This window comes from Tachysurus fulvidraco, chromosome 22 (genome assembly GCF_022655615.1).
Source record: "Tachysurus fulvidraco isolate hzauxx_2018 chromosome 22, HZAU_PFXX_2.0, whole genome shotgun sequence".
NCBI classification, from domain to species: domain Eukaryota; kingdom Metazoa; phylum Chordata; class Actinopteri; order Siluriformes; family Bagridae; genus Tachysurus; species Tachysurus fulvidraco.
Genome location: NC_062539.1, coordinates 17365810 through 17388309, shown reverse-complemented (window position 1 = coordinate 17388309; position 22500 = coordinate 17365810). Strand labels below are relative to the sequence as shown.

Genomic DNA, 22500 nt, shown 5'->3' with positions numbered 1-22500 from the left:
AATAGAAAATGGCCAAATAATAAATGAATAAATGGATAAATAAATAAATAATTAGAGAGAGAGAGAGAGAGAGAGAGAGAGAGAGAGAGAGGGAGAGATTTAAGACGTAAACTGGTACAACGAACGCGGGTTCCGGCATGGTGGAGTCGGGGTCGGAGGAGAGAGTTTAAATCGCAGCAGCAGCGACGCGCTAGAAAGCGGCTCAATGAATGGGAATTTAAATCGGGTAATATGGATGTCGTACCCGGATTGGTGCGCGTCGGGGACAGCCGATTAACAGCTGATGCACGCTCGACGACGTGGCCTGCCTGAACTAATGCGATGCTTGATGTATACTGTACGTGGCGGACAAAAGACGACTTCTTATCTAAAATTTTATCCATGAGATTTTGTTCCTTCTGTCACTTTCATCCTCACTGTGAACGCCGACCCGTGGGGGATCATTTAATATAGAGCTAATTGTGCTTAATGATATTTTATCTGTTTTTGTATAGTTTGTTAGATCCATTACTTCATTTGTGTATCTTAAAACTTTTTTTCTGTCCTATTTGTTTTAAACAATCTTTGATCCCCCCACCCCCCCATATTCATACCTCAAGAAAATAAATAATTAAATGAGACTGAGAATGTCAATTGTCAACTGTCTATAATGTGTCTATAATGTGTCCATAATGTGTCCATAATGTGTCCATAATCTGTACATAATGTATCCATAATGTGTCTATAATGTGTCCATAATGTTTCTATAATGTGTCCATAATGTGTCTATAATGTGTCTATAATGTGTCCATAATGTGTCTATAATCTGTCCATAATGTGTCTATAATCTGTACATAATGTGTCCATAATGTGTCCATAATGTGTCCATAATGTGTCTATAATGTGTCCATAATGTGTCCATAATGTATCCATAATGTGACTACAATGTGTCTATAATGTGTCTATAATGTGTCCATAATGTTTCTATAATGTGTCCATAATGTGTCCATAATGTGTCCATAATGTTTCTATAATGTGTCCATAATGTGTCCATAATGTTTCTATAATGTGTCCATAATGTGTCTATAATGTGTCCATAATGTGTCTATAATGTGTCCATAATGTGTCTATAATGTGTCTATAATGTGTCTATAATGTGCGATACTCAGAAGCAGGACACAATCGTATAAACTAGACACCGTCTTTATTTATAGTAAGCCACAAATCATTCCCATAGTCTGGAGCGACGGTCGAAATACTTACAGCTGAATTCAGAAGTCAGAAAAGGGAAATCTGCAGTAATAACAAAAGTAACAGAACACTCAGTGGCTCAGTAATGGACATTAACCTAATACTGACTGTGCCAAGATACAAACACATGGAAGACTATTAATAGAAAAACTAATGAAAGGCTAGACTGCAAACCGATGAACACCGTGTTGGAAATCGACCAATGGACAAACAGAGATGAAGACAGGACCAGGAGGACAAACACAATGGTGTCAGGAGAAGAGCGTGTGCTGAGATCGGATGGGATTCGTGACATCAACATGTTGGTTGTGTTTATTTAAAATATGATGTATATATTTGTACATGTCTGAGTGTGTCCTCATGTCCTGTGTGTGTCCTCATGTCTGAGTTGTCCTTATGTATGTGTGTGTGTGCGTCCTCATGTATGTGTGTGTCCTCATGTATGTGTGTGACCTCATGTATGTGTGTGTCCTCGTGTCTGTGCATGTCCTGTGTGTGTCCTCATGTATGTGTATGTTCTCATGTCTGTGTGCGTCCTCGTGTCTGTGCATGTCCTGTGTGTGTCCTCATGTATGTGTATGTTCTCATGTCTGTGTGTGTCCTCATGTCTGTGTGTGTCCTCGTGTCTGTGCATGTCCTGTGTGTCCTCATGTATGTGTATGTTCTCATGTCTGTGTGTGTCCTCATGTCTGTGTGTGTCCTCGTGTCTGTGCATGTCCTGTGTGTGTCCTCATGTATGTGTATGTTCTCATGTCTGTGTGTGTCCTCATGTCTGTGTGTGTCCTCATGTATGTGTATGTTCTCATGTCTGTGTGTGTCCTCATGTCTGTGTGTGTCCTCGTGTCTGTGCATGTCCTGTGTGTGTCCTCATGTATGTGTATGTTCTCATGTCTGTGTGTGTCCTCATGTCTGTGTGTATCCTCGTGTCTGTGCATGTCCTGTGTGTGTCCTCATGTATGTGTATGTTCTCATGTCTGTGTGTGTCCTCATGTCTGTGTGCGTCCTCGTGTCTGTGCATGTCCTGTGTGTGTCCTCATGTATGTGTGTCCCCTCATGTCTGTGTGTGTCCTCATGTCTGTGTGCCCTCATGTCTGTGTGTGTCCTCATGTCTGTGTGTGTCCTCATGTCTGTGCATGTCCTGTGTGTGTCCTCATGTATGTGTATGTTCTCATGTCTGTGTGTGTCCTCATGTCTGTGTGTGTCCTCGTGTCTGTGCATGTCCTGTGTGTGTCCTCATGTATGTGTATGTTCTCATGTCTGTGTGTGTCCTCATGTCTGTGTGTGTCCTCGTGTCTGTGCATGTCCTGTGTGTGTCCTCATGTATGTGTATGTTCTCATGTCTGTGTGTGTCCTCATGTCTGTGTGCGTCCTCGTGTCTGTTCATGTCCTGTGTGTGTCCTCATGTATGTTTGTCCCCTCATGTCTGTGTGTGTCCTCATGTCTGTGTGCCCTCATGTCTGTGTGTGTCCTCATGTCTGTGTGTGTCCCCGTGTCTGTGCATGTCCTGTGTGTGTCCTCATGTATGTGTATGTTCTCATGTCTGTGTGTGTCCTCATGTCTGTGTGCGTCCTCGTGTCTGTGCATGTCCTGTGTGTGTCCTCATGTATGTGTATGTTCTCATGTCTGTGTGTGTCCTCATGTCTGTGTGTGTCCTCATGTATGTGTATGTTCTCATGTCTGTGTGTGTCCTCATGTCTGTGTGTGTCCTCGTGTCTGTGCATGTCCTGTGTGTGTCCTCATGTATGTGTATGTTCTCATGTCTGTGTGTGTCCTCATGTCTGTGTGTGTCCTCGTGTCTGTGCATGTCCTGTGTGTGTCCTCATGTATGTGTATGTTCTCATGTCTGTGTGTGTCCTCATGTCTGTGTGCGTCCTCGTGTCTGTTCATGTCCTGTGTGTGTCCTCATGTATGTTTGTCCCCTCATGTCTGTGTGTGTCCTCATGTCTGTGTGCCCTCATGTCTGTGTGTGTCCTCATGTCTGTGTGTGTCCCCGTGTCTGTGCATGTCCTGTGTGTGTCCTCATGTATGTGTATGTTCTCATGTCTGTGTGTGTCCTCATGTCTGTGTGCGTCCTCGTGTCTGTGCATGTCCTGTGTGTGTCCTCATGTATGTGTGTCCCCTCATGTCTGAAGATAAGATCTTTATTTTTAAGAATCTTTATGAATACGGGCCCTGGCGTGTGTGAACTAGCTTAACTCATCATTTTGTCTCTCGGGTAAGGAGATTAACTACTGAATCTATTGTACCATCAACTTTCAACAGTTAATTTTAAACGCTAGCAATTTACATTTACAGAAAACTAATGAAGCTGTGAGTAGATTACAGGATAGACAGAGTGTACGTCTCATCCACAAGCAGTCCAGAACACACTTCTCACACGGGGTCCAAGCGCCGACCCGGCGGTCTTCAAACATCTAATACTCCTGTGTGCTTCTCTCAAATACATTCTACAAGCATCAAATGTTGGAGGCAGCGAAAACCACAACCTAAACCCGATGCAGCCCTGACGGCATCTCCTAGCACCATTCTTCATCCTCCATCCATCATCTACCTCCCTGTCTATTATACAGTCACAGTACAAATCCAACAAAGTCGTATAAATCTATCCAGAAGCTCATAGTGGAGCTTAACGGAGTAGCTAAATGTTTCCATAACGTTCAAACAACCTCCAGAGAAGTCTTTCTCTGGGAGACTGAGAGATCCCTGAAGATTGACACAGCACCACAGCACTGAACTGAAAACTTTTCCTTATGGCTTCCTGGGGATATATTATTTTCTTCCCTTCCTTTCTCCTTATATTTTTCCTCCTGGCCTCCCTGATCCGTCCCCCTCCCTTTAGCTCTCATTCTTTTAACAGATCCATGTAAAGTGCTCGCCAACACGGAGCGCCGACTGCCAGAAGATCCTCAGACAACAGTCTAACACACACACACTCACACACTCACACACACACCCTCAAGCTACATGCAAACCTTTTCCAAAAGCAGGCCGTTACACAACGTAGCATTCCTTTTTCTGCTCATCGTTTTGCTAGCGTAACTTCTAAACTGATTTGAGGAGCAAAAAAACAAAAAACAAAACAGAACTGATTCCCAGGTGCCGCTGATTGCCGTGTAGCCGCAGTCATCTACTGGCAGATGAGTGAGGATGGTTGAGGTGCTGGAAATGTTTATAATCCGTAATCTGTTTGTTTGTAAGAAGGGTTTATGGGAGAGCAGCAACACACACACACACACACACACACACACACACACACACAGACTGTACACATTAACATACCAGGACAAGTTATATCTCATCGATCGATCCCTTAAGACAACGACTGCACACACACACACACACACACACACACACACACACACACACACACACACACACACACACACACACACACACACACACAAACACACACAGAGTGTGAGATACACATTATCGTTTTTATCACCCAACCCCAGTAAGTGTTGCTTATTATAGCAGCTCTTGAGGCGTTGCGGTCTGTTTTAATTCTGTGAATGTGTATGAAAGATTAACGCTGACCCAGTGATAGAGTGCAGACAGATGGTGCCCCCTCCTAGATGCCCATGTGCAACCAGTGGCCCGTGGGCCTGTGTGTATTAGCATGCTGAAGCTTATACTCTAGTCCAGGTCATGTATTTCTACTCCAAGGTCAGTGTCTCAGTGTCTCAGTGTCTCAGCTCCGAGAGCTCAGATCTCTACATCATTCATATAGAGAGATGTGCATGAGTTCATATGATTATATATGTATCTGTGTTCAGTGGTTTATGTGTTCAGTGATTATATTAAATGTGCTTTATCTGTGTTCAGTAGTTTATCTGTGTTCAGTAGTTTATCTGTGTTCAGTGATTATATTAAATGTGCTTTATATGTGTTCAGTAGTTTATCTGTGTTCAGTAGTTTATCTGTGTTCAGTGATTATATTAAATGTGCTTTATCTGTGTTCAGTAGTTTATCTGTGTTCAGTAGTTTATCTGTGTTCAGTGATTATATTAAAGGTGCTTTATCTGTGTTCAGTAGTTTATCTGTGTTCAGTAGTTTATCTGTGTTCAGTGATTATATTAAAGGTGCTTTATCTGTGTTCAGTAGTTTATCTGTGTTCAGTGATTATATTAAAGCTGCAGTCTGGACATAAGCTATGAATGTTTTATGACCAGCCATGCATGAGGCACAATGAATTATTTTATTCATTAATAATAATAATTACAATTAACTACTTTCCTGTTTTCTTAATTCGTTAAATTATTCTCCAATCTGTTTGGTCACAACATGTTGAGTCGCTCACAGCGGCTGTGACGGAAGTTCCAGGTGTTTTAGAGCTAAACTAATAATCTAATGTGAATAATGAAAAGATTTTAAAAAATAAATAAAGCTGTTGTTTAATTCACTGTGATTCAGTGTTTTAAAGCTTTACACACTACACACACACACACACACACACACACACGCACACACGCTACACACTTACACACTACGTACTACACAGTACACACTCACACACACATTACATACCACACAAACACACACAGTCACACAAACACACAGTCACACAAACACACACTGTCTCTCAAACACACACAGTCACACAAACACACAGCCACAGACAAACACATACTGGTGAGAAATCATGTCACTTTCCCCATGTGAATGCTGGTACAACTGGGCACAGATCCATCTTCCACACACACACACACACACACACACACACACACACACACACACACACACACACACACACACACACACACACAGTCTGTCTCTCTGCACACTGGCCTGCTTTTCATCATGCGGCGCAGTTTGTCATCAGGCTCGGCTTTGACCTTGACATCAAAACTGCAGGTGTGAGACATTTCCCCTGGACTATCAGTTTAACCTTGAGTGCAGGAGGAAAAGATGGATAGAAAGAACAAGAAAATTCATTCTGCTGAAAAAGCTCATCGTTTTACTACATTTAAGAAAAGCTTGGATTTTTTTTAAGCACATGATAATTCAAGCATGTTGTGGAATAAATCAGCATGTTTGGGTGTGTGGGGGTATGCTAAAATGTGTGTGTGTGTGTGTGTGTGTGTGTGTGTGTGTGTGTGTGTGTGTGTGTGTGTGTGTTGTGAGGGCTGTTGATCACAAATGCACCACAGTGGCTACAAAAAGGGGGAGGAATGGCAGTAGCAGTGTGTTGAGCCCTCCTACCCAGGAATGCAGTGAGCCCTTAGAGAACGGAGGAATTTGTTTAAAGAGCGCTATGAGACTGTAAGACTATTAATACACACACACACACACACACACACACACACACACACACACACACACACACACACACACACACACACACACACGATGCACATCCAGAGCTCAGCCTCAATTGAAGGCCGAACATAGTACACTCAAAGGACAAATGTATGAGAATGTGTGTGTGTTTGTATGTATGTGTGTGTGTGTAGGCATGTGTGTGTATGCATGTGTGTGTATACATGTGAGTGTGTATGCATGTGTTTGTATGTGTGTCAGGGATTTCATGTGTGCAGGGATTCAATGCAAACATGATAAAATATGGTGAAACATGAACGCGTGTGTGTGTGTGTGTGTGTGAGTATGTGTGTGTGTGTGTTTGTATACATGTGTGTGTGTGTGAAATGAAACATAGGTGGGGAGGAAACAAAGAGGTCGTCCTTTGTTTCATGAGAGTAAAAGCTTGATTTTGATGGAACTGGCATCCTTGAGTACAACAGAGCTCTTCAGCCTGTGAAGCACTTTAGCTATTGTGAACGAACAAGAGGACAAAGCACGGTACTCATGGTGAAGTGTAGGTGTGTGTGTGTGTGTGTGTGTGTGTGTGTGTGTGTGTGTGTGTGTGTGTGTGTGTGTGTGTGTTCGTGTGGCCATCATGTGAGGTCAAATCATGTAAAAAAAAAAAACCATTTTATAAAAAGGAGCTCTCAGTTCTGTGTCTGAGCTCTTTGTGTCTTCATCTTGTTTTATAATAATCATCACCAGAGATGAGCGTTAAAGCTGCTGTTTGTCAGAATCAGTGCATTAATCCCTAAATCTGGTGCAGAGGTGTGTACACACACACACACACACACACACACACACACACACACACACACACACACACACACACACACACACCGTACATGAAATGAAGTTTACGTGTCATTACAAACTGTAGCATATGTAAGCACAGTGACGAGCTGTAGAGAGTGTGAGTCTCTCGCTCTCTGAGATCACACAGCATAGCATTCAAACAGTGGAGCAATTCAGCCCTCTGTCATTCACAAACACACACACACACACAAACACACACACACACACACACACACACACACACACACACACACACACACACAGACCATTGTCACAATATTCTCTTGTTGCAAGTGTACAAACACAAGTGACATCATCGCATGCCCAAGCACCACAAAATGGGCTCACAGATAAGATGATACAGTGTGTGTGTGTGTGTGTGTGTGTGTGTGTGTGTGTGTGTGTGTGTGTGTGTGTGTGTGTGTGTGTGTGAGACCTATTGAACTTGCATGAGGATGTTTCTGATAGTCTACAAAGCAATTTTGCGACTATTTTATGCTGTAAATGTTAAATATGTGTGTGTCCTCATGTCTGTGTGTCCTCATGTCTGTGTGTGTCCTCATGTCTGTGTGTCCTCATATCTGTGTGTCCTCATGTCTGTCTGTGCCCTCATGTCTGTGTGTGTCCTCATGTCTGTCTGTGCCCTCATGTCTGTGTGTCCTCATATCTGTGTGTGTCCTCATACCTGTCTGTGTCCTCATATCTCTCTGTGTCCTCATATCTGTCTGTGTCCTCATGTCTGTGTGTGTCCTCATGTCTGTGTGTGCCCTCTTGTCTGTGTGTGTCCTCATATCTGTGTGTGTCCTCATATCTGTGTGTGTCCTCATATCTGTGTGTGTCCTCATGTCTGTGTGTGTCCTCATGTCTGTGTGTGTCCTCATGTCTGTGTGTCCTCATGTCTGTGTGTGTCCTCATGTCTGTCTGTGCCCTCATGTCTGTGTCCTCATATCTGTGTGTCCTCATACCTGTCTGTGTCCTCATATCTCTCTGTGTCCTCATATCTGTCTGTGTCCTCATGTCTGTGTGTGTCATGTCTGTGTGTGTCCTCATATCTGTATGTGTCCTCATGTCTGTGTGTGTCCTCATGTCTGTGTGTCCTCATGTCTGTGTGTGTCCTCATATCTGTCTGTGCCCTCTTGTCTGTGTGTGTCCTCATATCTGTGTGTCCTCATATCTGTGTGTGTCCTCATGTCTGTGTGTGTCCTCATATCTGTGTGTCCTCATGTCTGTGTGTGTCCTCATGTCTGTCTGTGCCCTCATGTCTGTCTGTGCCCTCATTTCTGTGTGTGTCCTCATGTCTGTGTGTGTCCTGATGTCTGTGTCCTCATGTCTGTGTGTGTCCTGATGTAGGTGTGTGTCCTCATGTCTGTGTGTGTCCTGATGTCTGTGTGTGTCCTCATGTCTGTGTGTGTCCTGATGTATGTGTGTGTCCTCATGTCTGTGTGTGTCCTCATGTCTGTGTGTGTCCTGATGTCTGTGTGTGTCCTGATGTCTGTGTGTGTCCTCATGTCTGTGTGTGTCCTGATGTATGTGTGTGTCCTGATGTCTGTGTGTGTCCTCATGTATGCGTGTGTCCTCATGTATGTGTGCGTCCTGATGTGTGTGTCCTCATGTCTGTGTGTGTCCTGATGTATGTGTGTGTCCTCATGTCCATTGTCAATAGGGCCAGAGATTAAAAATCAACCCACAATACAAGATACAACATCTTATTTTTTCTTTACTGCTTTGTCTCCAGAGACCAAAGACGAGAAGTTCCTGGCTTGAGCAGTAAGTGCATCAGGCATCCGAGCCTTCAAAGAAAGAGACGTGATGACGGTTAGAGCAGAATCGCACGCCGAGCGAGGACCGTAGGCCGAGCCCGAGACGCTCGCCACGAGAGACGCTCGCCCACGAAGACGATCGAATAACATCAGCAGACGTGGTGTGATAAACGCTGACCATTTAAGGCCGCGTGCGAACTTTGTGCTTTAGTTAGAAAGTGTCATTTACAAACAGATGACTTATGTGGCTTAACTGTCTCCGTTTTGTTGTGTCTGAACCTTCCGTAGACATCACAATAATCGTTTGTGTTCGTTTTAAGAACAAATATAATAGAAATGATGTCATGGAAGCGAGGGGCAGGGATACAGCTCGTACATACTGCATGCTTTGCTTTCTTACAGCTGGGAAAGGAAAAGACTTTCCGCCTCATGTCACCGTGGGACGTTTCTTACTTTACATTCGCTTGTTCATTCTGAAACCGTGTCCTTTATGGGCTGGATCCCGATTACACAGAACGATATCTCGGTGTATCTGAGACTCTATTTATATCTCTCGGTGATGCGCTTCATCATAATCAGCTCCTATTCGTCACGCTGCTTCTCTTCTTCGCGTTAATCGTAATCATCGTTTTTTACATCCTGTGGTTGAGTCTTACAGGACGAGGTGCGATCGCAGATTGCGTGACACGAACGCTACCTAACCTAACTTATCTAAACGAACTTGACTTCCTGTTCTAAACTCGAACATGTGGTGTAAGTTTTGCAAGCCAAGCGTGATTGTGAAAGTGAGTAAAAAAAAGATAAATCTTATTGACGGAGTAAAAAAGAAAGAAGGGAATTCAGACTGTAGTATGTCTATAAATTAGTCATGCTTGTGTATGTAGGTGCGTAGACGATTAAATCTGTGTGTTATAATGCACAATGAAGTGATGTAACACCGGTGTGTGTGATTACTTACTGCCTTGTTGTAAGTTCTCTCGGTTCTGTGGTTAAAATGAATAAGAATAATTGAGCTTGAATAGATGGTTAGTGTGTTGCCAGTTTGGTGAGATTTCCAAACCTATTCTACCTTCTCACGGCATCCCGGCTTGCGATCATAAATGTCCTACGACATAGAAAAGTCTTTACGTTTTCATTTTTAATGCTTAATCGTTGGCACATAACTGCTGTGGAGGAGAAAAACACTTTACATTATTTGGCAGATGCCTTTATCCAGAGCGACTAACATTAACAATTTTTTTATACAGCTGAGGGTTAAGGGCCTTGCTTAGGGGCCCAACAGTGGCATCTTGGTGGACCTGGGATTGAACTCACAACCTTCGAATTGGTGGCCCAACACCTTAACCACTAAGCCACATGCACACTTTGGGGCTTTTTACACCTGGTCACTTCCTGCGTATTCTGTGATCCGATTGCTACCCGACGGTAAAAAGACCAGGTCTAAATGCCCTCCGAAACCTTTTGGAGACGGATATAAACCCGATGGTACAAACCCCTTCAGGAGGTGGTCTGGGACGCGTTTCAGATGAAACCAGACAGGTGTAAATGAATGTGGTTGTTCAAGCCACATACGTCAGCGCTAAACTCCTCCCAAACGGAAGTACGTCACTCGCAGGTGACTCGCGAGTCGTGCATCGCGCCAGAAACAAACATGTTTTCCCACCGGCGCTGCTCCGATCTTTCACTCAGGCGTCTCGTCGGGTCTTAAAACGCGCTGCTGCTGCCAGCGAAAATGCAGCAAACAGTAAATGCTGTTTTTTTGTAGCGACCTCATACACTAAAGCATGTTCCGGTTCAATTACCCCGGGAATGAGGTAAAATATATTAGCATTTTGGGCGGGAGCAGAAAGATCAGATCGATATCCGATTCGCCGAGACGCGTTTATGTGGCCTGATGTAAACGGAACGGTTTTAACAAATCAGATAGCTATCGGATCAGAGACGACACGCGAAGTGACCGGGTGTAAAAAGACCCTTTCAGACTTGATGGTATAGAAACTGGTCCATGAGTGACATCACTTAAGGTACACAAAGGAAGTGTAAGCGACGTCTCCTACAATCAACAGATCTACGAATCTAACCGGACTTTTAACTACACCTCTTCTTCTTACTGTATTCATTCAAACATTTATTTTGCTCTCCACCTCCACTGACGGTCATGAAACTAGACGTACAAGAAGTGTTCTGAGATATATTAGTATCTCACACAGTACGTTCACGGACACAGAGCCGGACTCACCGAACGAATCCCGGGAGAAAGCCTCGTCTCTGAGGACGGGAGGAGCAGGAAACGGACTGGAAACAACTCCTTTTTTCTCAAGGCAGAAAATGAGACTAAAAAGATTTGCGTCATTCTGTTTAGCGACAAACAAAACATCGCTGCAGAGCCGCCTTTCCTGCAAAATACTGAATATGGTGATGGCATATTATGGCAATTTTATCTCATTGTGTTCATTCTCATACAGTTTGTTATCTTTTTCTAGAGTAAATGAGAAAAAATATAGGAAAAAAAATATGGTGCAAAGACAAGACGGTTTATCATCCGCAGTAAAAACCGACAGTGAAGCATGAAGCATGGTGGCGGCAGCATCATGCTATAGGGCTGTTTTTTTTCAGCTGGGAATTCAAGATATTCATTCATTCATTCATTCATTCATTTTCTATCGCTTTATCCGAACTTCTTGGGTCACGGGGAGCCTGTGCCTATCTCAGGCTTTGTCGAACGGGCAGAAAGCCAAGTAAAGCCACAGGAAGTGGGCATGCATGGTCGAGCTGCGGCGTCACTCGGCAGGGAACATTCCTTCATTCATTTTCTACCGCTTATCCGAACTACCTCGAGTCACGGAGAGCCTGTGCCTATCTCAGGCGTCATCGGGCATCGAGGCAGGATACACCCTGTACGGAGTGCCAACCCATCACAGGGCACACACACACACACTCTCATTCACTCACACACACACACACACTACGGACAATTTTCCAGAGATGTCAATCAACCTACCATGCATGTCTTTGGACCGGGGGAGGAAACCGGAGTACCCGGAGGAAACCCCCGAGGCACGGGGAGAACATGCAAACTCCACACACACAAGGCGGAGGTGGGAATCGAACCCCCGACCCTGGAGGTTTGAGGCGAACGTGGTAACCGCTAAGCCACCGTGCCCCCCCTCAAGATATTCAAGATGGAGGAAATTATGAGTAGGGGTCTATTGAATGCCGGTCTATTTTGGCACAAAACAGTGTCACTTTCCAACACAATAAAAACCCAAAGCAAAGATCGACACTGACAAAGGAAAAGCTTCAGAAGAAAAAGATCTAAAAAAATCCCTTGGTTTCTTGGTCTTTTACGCTACAACCTTCCCTTCTTACACAATAACCCCGGTGTTTTAGATAAACCAACACACTCTCTCTGTTATTCCCAACTACTCCGAAGATATCTCCGAGATGCAGCGTACGAAGGTTACAGTGATGCTTTCGTCGCTCTCTTCTCTTTCTTCATTCGCACCGTAATGTTTGCTTGTGGCGAGTTACCGGAGATATCAGACCACATGTAGCAGATGTAGCGTCTGATCTCTGTCTCTGATGCCATCTCGACATTTGGTTAGACTGAAAAGCTTCTTGTTTTCTTCATCTGAGTGTGAGATCATACAGCTTCTGGTGTGTGTACTGTGTGTGTGTGTGTGTGTGTGTGTGTGTGTGTGTGTGTGTGTGCCAGAAGTAACTCGTTATGTATTTGACTCGTTCTCTGCTGCACACTGACATCAGTCAGATACAGAGACTGCGCTTGTTCTTAGATGCTATACAGTGCAGATGAACAGCCTGAATATGAGCCTGGTACAGACATGAGGTTAAAGAATGACACTCTGTGGATGAGGCAGCCATCTTACTCCATCTTACTCCATCTTACTCCATCTTACTCCATCTTACACCATCTTACACCATCTTACACCATCTTTTTGGAGCACTGATGGTCATGGTTAGGTGGAGGCCAAAAAATATTGCAGACACACACACACACACACACACACACACACACACACACACACACACACACACACACACACATACATTCACTCACTCACACACACACACACTCACACACACACACACACACTCACTCACACACACACACACACTCACTCACTCACACTCACTCATACACAGACACACACACACGCACAGGGCTGTGAAGCATGAAATTGGCCATGCAGACGTGCACACACACACACACACACACACACACACACTCACTTTCTCACACTCACACACACACACACACACACACACACACACACTCACACACAGACACACACACTCACACACTCACTCACAATGACACACACACACACAGACACACACACACTCTCACTCACAATCACACACACACACGCTCACTCACACGCACACTCACTCACTCACACTCACACACAGACACACAAACACACAAACACACACACATACACGCACACTCACTCACACTCACTCACACACAGACACATACACTCACACACACACACACACACACATACACACTCACTCACAATGACACACACACACACACACACACACACACACTAAACTAATCAACATATGTCATGTTGAGATGCTCATGCTCAGGCAGACACCATAAGAACTGTATTGGTTTCTTCACCACTTTTAAATGCTGCATGCTGATCGATGCTAAATCCGATCTCGGTTTCCGCCACCAATTAAATATCCAACAAATATTCAGTTGCTGATCTGCTGCTATGTTACAGATCCCCGGGGGTTTGCAAACCGCACTAAATCAATCCCCTCGCTCTGTGAACGCACACAGAGCTTAAAAAGCACTAATGAAAAGATGATGAAAATGGTGCAATTCCATATCGTGTCCTAGATTCCTCATAATAAATCGATTAATAGACCGGAAGACTGATTAAAGGGCAGAAAAGCTAGATTACTCTCCATCAAGTTTAAGAGGACTCAATGAGCGAGGGATTCCCCAAAATCATAAAAAAAAAAAACCATCTGTATAAATCTAACGTCTTTCGGTCTAACGTCTACAAAGCTGAAGGTTTTCACTTTGATCGAACGCATCTGAACGATAACCCACACACACTCTCATTCACACACACACTCACACACTACGGACAATTTTCCAGAGATGCCAATCAACCTACCATGCATGTCTTTGGACCGGGGGAGGAAACCGGAGTACCCGGAGGAAACCCCCGAGGCACGGGGAGAACATGCAAACTCCACACACACAAGGCGGAAGCGGGAATCGACCCCCCGACCCTGTAGGTGTGAGGCGAATGTGCTAACCACTAAGCCACCGTGACCCCAGCAAAACCATTAGCACACTGAAATTCTTTTCTTCACACATCCCAACAGAAGTAGCTCAGCAGTGCTGAGGCCTGAACCACCGACGTTCTGATCAGCGATCCAGAGCCTTAACCGTTTGACATTCATAGCTTTTATTTCGTATCTATAAACTGAAGACGAGAGCCCAGTCGAGAGCACGTGAGCTGGAGTAAAGGGGGCGGAGCTTCCTGAGAAGTCATATGTCGATGTATGATTTAAAGGCGGGGTCTCAGATTTTTGAGAAATGTTTCAGAAAACCGAGTCGGGCCGAATAATAAACAAAAATCAAAACAAAAACAAAACAAACGTGTAGCCAATGAGCAGAAAGGGGCGGGGCTTGTCGATATGGGCGGAGACAGTGTTCAGTGCGCATGTGTGACGTTAGCAGAAAGCGGTTTTAACATTGACATGGAGGATAAAAACAAAGAAAGAGAAGAAAGACTTACGATAAGGACAAGAAGTAGGACGTGTTAATATAGGATCAGCTTTCCAGCGCTGGAGAGAACTGAAGGAGCAGGAAGTTGGCCACATATTCACAGGTTGGAGTTTCCCGAGTCAATAACTCCTGAGCTAAACGCTGTTACTACACAAATAACACCTCTTTTCTATCGTAGTAATGTAGAGAGGCAGCTACAACCGCGTTTTGTGTAGTAACAGCGTTTAGCTCAGGAGTTATCGACTCGGGAAACTCCGACCTGTGAATATGTGGCCGACTTTACTTAAGACGCCGAGGCGCTTTCTTCCTTCTCGATAGGTGAGTAACGTTGGTTTTGCTTTGTTACACAGAACTAATATATGCCTTTGTCCTTTACATCATTATGCTTGTGTGGCATTTTTGCTTGTTTGTTTATCTACAATCGTATTGTTCTTCCCTTCAGCTATGATAAAGACACGTTTCTTTCTGTTAGTCGCCCGGGTTACGTACGTATGTGTGGGCGGAGCTATCGATACAGGGGTGGGACCCGTTTGGGTTAGGGGCGTGTTTGTTTTGGTGATTTTATATGTCAACATTGGCTTTCAAACATCAGAGACCGCACCTTTAACTTCGTGAGTGTTACTGGGAACAAAAAGACTGGGTTTTGAGTGCTATCTCATGCAAGTATACACCCAAATTAAACTGGAACATTACACTAGATGTCATATTATTGTAAAGTCTTGTAGAGGCGATTAAATCATTATACAACGTACAATATGCTTAGAGTTCAAATCCCAGATCAGCCAGAGAAGGTTGAGCGAGAGCCTTAATCCTCACCTTCTCAGCATCATCACTGTATTCTGCCTCCTTCGTGAGACACTTTGCATTTAAAATATTTACATGTAATGACTTGAGGTAAATCGATGCTACTTAATAATCAGAGATTTACGACGCACGGTGTCGTACGGCTCTAACGCTCTCCGTAGTCTGAACGAAAGACGTCCACGTGATGCAGCTTGCGGTACAACACATCTCACTTCATTAGATTAGTTTTAATCCTCTTACGTTTGGATCACTGCTGTTAATTCTGTGTTTCCTTCAGAAACATCAGCACGAGGTAAAAGCTTCCTCTTCTCTATGAACTGCTTCTGTTTTCTGTATGTATACAAATGTCCGAGGTGCCGATGGGTTCTCGGGAAAAATAACAGTAAGTAAAAGATTTTTGAAGAAGGTGACCGAAGCGAAATAACAGAAATAAAAATCGAAAGTGATTAGAAAACATTTTATAGAGAAGGCTGCAGAAATAAAAAAATGTAACCCAGGCTGACCCTGCTCCAAATGACGATGGGGTGCCGGGTGTGTGTGTGTGTGTGTGTGTGTGTGTGTGTGTGTGTGTGTGTGTGTGTGTGTTAGTGAGGAGGGGTGAACTGAGTTCTGTGAGACTCTTGTGTAGCTTTTGCTTGGCTCTGGTCGTCATTCAGAAAAAAAGGAGTCAGCAGTGAAGAAACAGAATAGTAGACAGAACAGGCACACAGATACATAGAGAGAGAGAGAGAGAGAGAGAGAGAGAGAGAGAGGGAGGGAGGAGGGAGGGAGGGAGAGCTAGGGAGAGAGAGGGAGAGAGAGAGAAAGGGAGAAAGAGAGAAAGAGAGAGAGAGAGAGAGAGAGAGAGAGAAAGGGAGAAAGAGAGAGAGAGAAAGAGAGAGATTGAGAGAGAGAGAAAAAAGAGAGAGAGCTAGGGAGAGGGAGAGATAGAGAAAGAGAGAGAGATTGAGAGAGGGAGAGAGAGAGAGAGAGAGAGACCGTATTTAGGTGGTAAATCAGTATAGTAACAGAAAAGAAAAAAATCCCACAGCTTTATTTCCCCATATCACATTAAAACATCAAATCCCTAAATATAACCTCAGCAAACAACCTTTGACCTTTCACATGATCTCCCTTGTAGCACACATGCCTAAACACACACACACACCACAACCTCCTAACATCACAACCAACACACAATACACATGCCTATACACACACACACACACACTCCTAAACACACACACACACACACACACATGCCTAAACACACACACACACACACACACACACACACACACACACACACATGCCTAAACACACACACACACATGCCTAAACACACACACACACACACACACACACACACATGCCTAAACACACACACACACACACACACACACACACACACACCACCCACCACACCACCCCTCTTCCTAAACACACACACACAGCCACATTGCTAAACCACACACACCTCCACACACACACACACACCCAACACACCCACCTGCCTAACACACGCCCACCCACATCACACCTTTCCAACCCACACACAACCCAACTCACACACCCCACCACACCCCCCCTTCCTCAACACACACACACCCACACACAGGCAACCTCCTAACACCACACACCCACCCCCACCATTCCTCAAACACCCCCACCCTCCAACACTCCTCACACACTCACCCCTCTCGCTTCCTCTCGCTCCTCACCCCCCACATGTGCTCTCCCCTCGCCCGCCTTCCTCTCTCTCTCGCCCCCTCGCGCGCTTCCTCTCCCCCGCTCCCTGGCCGCCCTCTCCCCTCATCCCGCACCACCCACTCCCTCCTCCCTCCCCCGCTTCCTCCCCCTCGCACTTCCATCCCCCGCCTTTCCTCACACTGCCTCCCTCGCTCAGCCCCCTCTCTCTCTCCCACCCCCTCTCTTGCCTCACCCCACACACGCACACGACCCCACGCCCTCACCCCTCCTCACACCACTTCTCCCCCACACCCACTCCCTCCTCGCCTGCACCTCACTTCCTCCCCGCGCCTCCTCCTCTCCCACTCCCTCGCTGCCTCTACTCCTCGCCCACCCCCTCTTCCTCGTCCTCACCGCACACGCCACCCCTGTCCTCGCGCTCCTCACTTGCCTCCCCACACACACACTTCCCTCACTCACGCGCGCACTCCTCTCCCCCCCCCGTGACCCCCTCCCCCTCCCCCCCCCCGCCTCCCTGCCCTCTCTCCCTATCCCCCCTCCCGCCCACCCCCCTCCTTCCTCCCCCCCCAGCGCGCCCCACCACCCCCAGCCCCGCTTTGTCATGAAGGATACAGACAGAGCAAGTGGAAAAGTGGTTTATAATATTTATAATCTCTAATAAACAGAAATAAAACTATATGCAGTTTGAAGTTTTGATACCAATCAGAGAAACGTAGTGTGTGAGTGCGTGAGTGAGTGAATGAGTGTGTGTGTGCCCTGTGATGGGTTGGCACTCCGTCCAGGGTGCATCCTGCCTCGATGCCCGATAGGCACAGGCTCCCCGTGACCCGAGGTAGTTCGGATAAGCGGTAGAATATGAATGAATGAATGAATGAATGAATGAATGAATATTTCTTTTGATCACACCGTAATACTCAAATATTTTATTAGAAACCTGTTTGTGAATAATCACGATTGGCTAAGAGAGGAGAGTCTGTGAAAACGAAACGTAGACGTTTCTTCCGATACGGAAGACGACCAATCACAGATCTTCTCTCACTGTCTGTCATCAAACGTACGAGAATCGCATCGACTCACTGCAACCGCAACCGGCTTCATACAATATCATGTCACAGGGAAAACCCCCCCCCCCCCAATGGAAACTTAATGCACATGTGCAGAATACACGAATGTGAAGAATCAGACTGCGACCTTGTCTCTGTAACTGAGACTCATTTGTGTGTAAAATCTTCTTCCTCTCTGTGCCGAGGGCATCTGAGTACTAGTGAAAGCTAAAGGCAGTAACGTACGTACAGTATATACATGCGTTTAATCACGAGGTTGAAAAAAAAACTATTAAAAGAAAGGCAATTCTTACTCGAGTTACTCGGCCCCCGGAAGCGATGACCCACTAAGTAAAAGTAAAAGTGAAGTAAAGGAAGAAGAAGGCCAGAAGAAGGCTGTTTACATGGCCATGATTTTCATGGCTCACTGCCGCATGTCTGCTTTAATATTCACATCACAACCTCTGGTCCCTCATAAATATGCTGGGTGGATGGGTTACTGTTATCACACACACACACACACACACACACACACACACACACACACACACACACACACACACGCTTCACTTTGCCACATCTGCAAAAGGACTTTTCTCTATTTATTCTGATTGAAGGTCTGGAGAACATTCCAGAAAATTCAAAGCACAGGCACTGAGGGAGGATGTTCGGTTGGTTACATGCGGAAGCTGTGATCGAGAAGAGGTAAATAAGAGCCACTGGCTGGCACACAGACACACAGACACACACACACACACACACACACACACACACACACACACACACACACACACTTGAGCCCCTGTGGAAACGGGCATTAACCCAACACATCATTCCGACAGATCTGACTGTGTCCAGGCTTCTGGTCAGTAGGAGACTCATTCAGACTCACACCGAACACCAAAGCTATCCGAGAGAAAGCGGAAAGCAGAAAACGTCGTATATTCCAAGTCGACGTGCTTCTCGTGAACCTCTGACACGTTCTTTCAGACCGCTCAATAACGTGCTCTGTGTTTATACAAAGACACAGACGGATTTCATGGACGTGGGACGTCACGTTTTGTACAAATAATCAAAGAGAGATTTCTCCAGTGAAATCTTTCTGACTGTCAGTGAAAAAAAGAGAAAGAGAGAGAGAGAGAAAGAGAGAGAGAGAGAGAGAGAGAGAGAGAGACAGAGAGACAGAGAGAGAGAGATTGTTATGGTTGTCTTAACAACATTACAAAGTGTCTCGGTTTGTCTACTTATACCAGCAAATGTTTAACTAAATACCGTCAGATACGTCGTCGACTGTTTCGGATGCTAGGAAAAATTATATAGGTATTTAAATAAACAAACAAACAAACAAACAAACAAGCAAATAAATAAATAAATAAATAAATAAATAAATAAAATCCGACACTAGTAGTAATTAAAAGAACTACTATGTGCATTATTTTTTCTATAACATCTTTTTAATTGTATACCACAGCAATTCCTATTTACTTTATGTACTGTTTATCCTACGCAGTGTCAAAGGCAGCCTGAAGTCAATCCCAGGGACCACACGGCACAAGGCAAGGGACATCCTGGACAGATATAGATACCAGTCAATATATTTTTTTTAGTAGAAGAAACTACAGGACCCAATGGAAACCCCCAAAGCAAGCGAAAAAACACTCACAGAGGCGGGACTCAAACCCCAAACCCTGTGGCTGTGGGGAAACATGCTAACCACTAAGCCACCCGTACAAGGTTTATTTATTCTATGTAGTTGCATGTGACGGTGTGGAAGGTCTGAGGACGTCATCACTTAACGTTATTACTTTCACCGGTTAATAAGACAAAGTATGTAGATTGTCATGTGAAAGAAAACGTGCAAAGTCCTGAAGATTTTCCTGTGTCAGAAAACGTACTCTACCATAAATAAACCTCCCGATTAAACGTTTTATTAACCTGCTCGTGCGGAGCGTCTCTGTGGAAGCTGTTGCTATAGAAACAGCACCATATTACAAAAAACGCATTACTGTAATCTCAGTTCTCAAATAAAATGAAGAGCAACAGATCGACAGACACGAACGCCTTCATTCCTAACTGAGCACCGAACCTGTCACCAAACAAACTATTTATTTCCATCTAAACACAATGGTGACCCAGTGACACCAATCTGATGTGGCCGAGGAAGATTAAGTCCTTCCTCATGAGGAGGCCTGACCTTCACAACAGGACTCAAGAAGGTTGTAAGAAGGTTTCACATTATTCTGTGTTGGGTTATTCATCACCACCATGAACGTGTGTAATAACACAACCTCTGATGTGAAAACAGAAAGAATAAAATTCCCCTAAAACTCCTTGATGAACATTATACAGTTATATACAGTCAAGTTAAGGTTGGGTTTTCCCCTGTGATGTTCTCTGTAGCTGGTGAGAACAACACAGGTCGGGGTGTGTGACAGATGCAGACGTTCAACAGTCACACACTTCTGCTAACAGTCCCACTGAAAAGCTGATAATAAAAACCGGGAATAGATGAACACACCGAGTGCCAGTCAATGCCACTTAACTGGGAGACAGGGAAGGATAGAATGAGTGTGTTTGTGTGTGTGTGTGTGTGTGTGTGTGTTGTGTGTAGTGAGATATAGGACTCTCTCTCTCTCTCTCTCTCTCTCTCTCTCTCCCTTTTCGCCGCTCCTCATCTCTCTCGCTCAATCTCTATCTCTCTCTCCCTATCTCTCGCTCCCGCTCTCTCTCCCCCTCGATCTCATACCCTCTCCCTCTTTCTCGCTCGCTCTCTCTCCCTCTCTCTCTCTCTCTCCTCGCTCTCTCTCTTTCTCTCTCTATCTCTCTCGCTCTCCCCTCTTTCTCTCTCTTGGTGCTCTATCTCTTCTCTATATATATATATATTAATATCTTCATTCTCCTCTTCGCTCTCCTCGCTTCGCTCTCTCCTCTCCATTTCTCTCTCTCTCCTCTCTCATCTCTTCTCTCTTCATCTCCTCTCTTTACATTCGTCTTCCGCGCGCGCGCTCTCCCTCTTTTTGCTCGCTCGCTCGCTCGCCTCTCGCCTTCGCTAGCTCGCGCCGCGCTCGTCTGCTCCGCTCTCTCTCTCTCTCTCGCCTCTCTCGCGCGCTCGCTCTGCATCAAAGCTAACATACAAGAGAGCAAACTCACGTCAAAGCTCAGAGTGCAGGAGAGATGTGTGTAAAACCAGTAATTACCCCGAGGTCAAGGATGCACTCAATTATCCTACAGTATGAATGGCATTTCTTAAAATAAAAGTTTTGGCACTATGACATCATTGGAATTTTATTCAGTTTTTTTAATGACAGATAACAATTTGCAAACTAAACACACATCTACAAACTGTGTCCAGTGTAAAACACTGAAATTTGCAGTTAACCTTGTTCATTCTTTTTAACTAGCACGGTGTGAAGTGTGTAACTGTGTGAGGAGTGTGTGGCGGACGACGGCGTCCTACAGCAGGAACACAGCAAACATGCTAAATACATCCACATGTAGACAATCACTCAGTGTGCAGAGCAAAGTGACTGAGTTATCACTTCAAATCAGACTGCTAGCTACAACTCTGTTTCAAGATTAGATAGATAGATAGATAGATAGATAGATAGATAGATAGATAGATAGATAGATAGATAGATAGATAGATAGATAGATAGATAGATAGATAGATAGAAGGCTTAAAAGAGACACACACACACAGACAGACAGACAGACAGACAGACAGACAGACAGACTGATGAAGAGATCATGAGAGCAAAAATGCAAGCAGACAGCTAGACAGACAGACAGACAGACAGACAGACAGACAGACAGATAGATAGATAGATAGATAGATAGATAGATAGATAGATAGATAGATAGATAGATAGATAGATAGATAGTGGGCAGGCAGACAGGTAAACACATAAGACAGGCATACTGATAAACAGACAGGTAGACAAAGATGGACAGACAGACAATCAGACAGACAGAAAGATGATCAATCTGACAGAGATATTCAAAGAGAAATAGAGAAGTTTAATAACCAGATAGATAGATAGATAGATAGATAGATAGATAGATAGATAGATAGATAGATAGATAGATAGATAGATAGATA

The 22500-nt window shown here is 44.7% G+C and overlaps 1 protein-coding gene across 1 annotated transcript in view; it reads right to left on the bottom strand.

Annotated features, from left to right (window-relative positions):
• dock10 (dedicator of cytokinesis 10) overlaps nucleotides 1–22500 on the bottom strand; it is a 97545-nt gene that overhangs the window by 73954 nt on the left and 1091 nt on the right. The gene's annotated exons all lie outside the window — the stretch shown is intronic.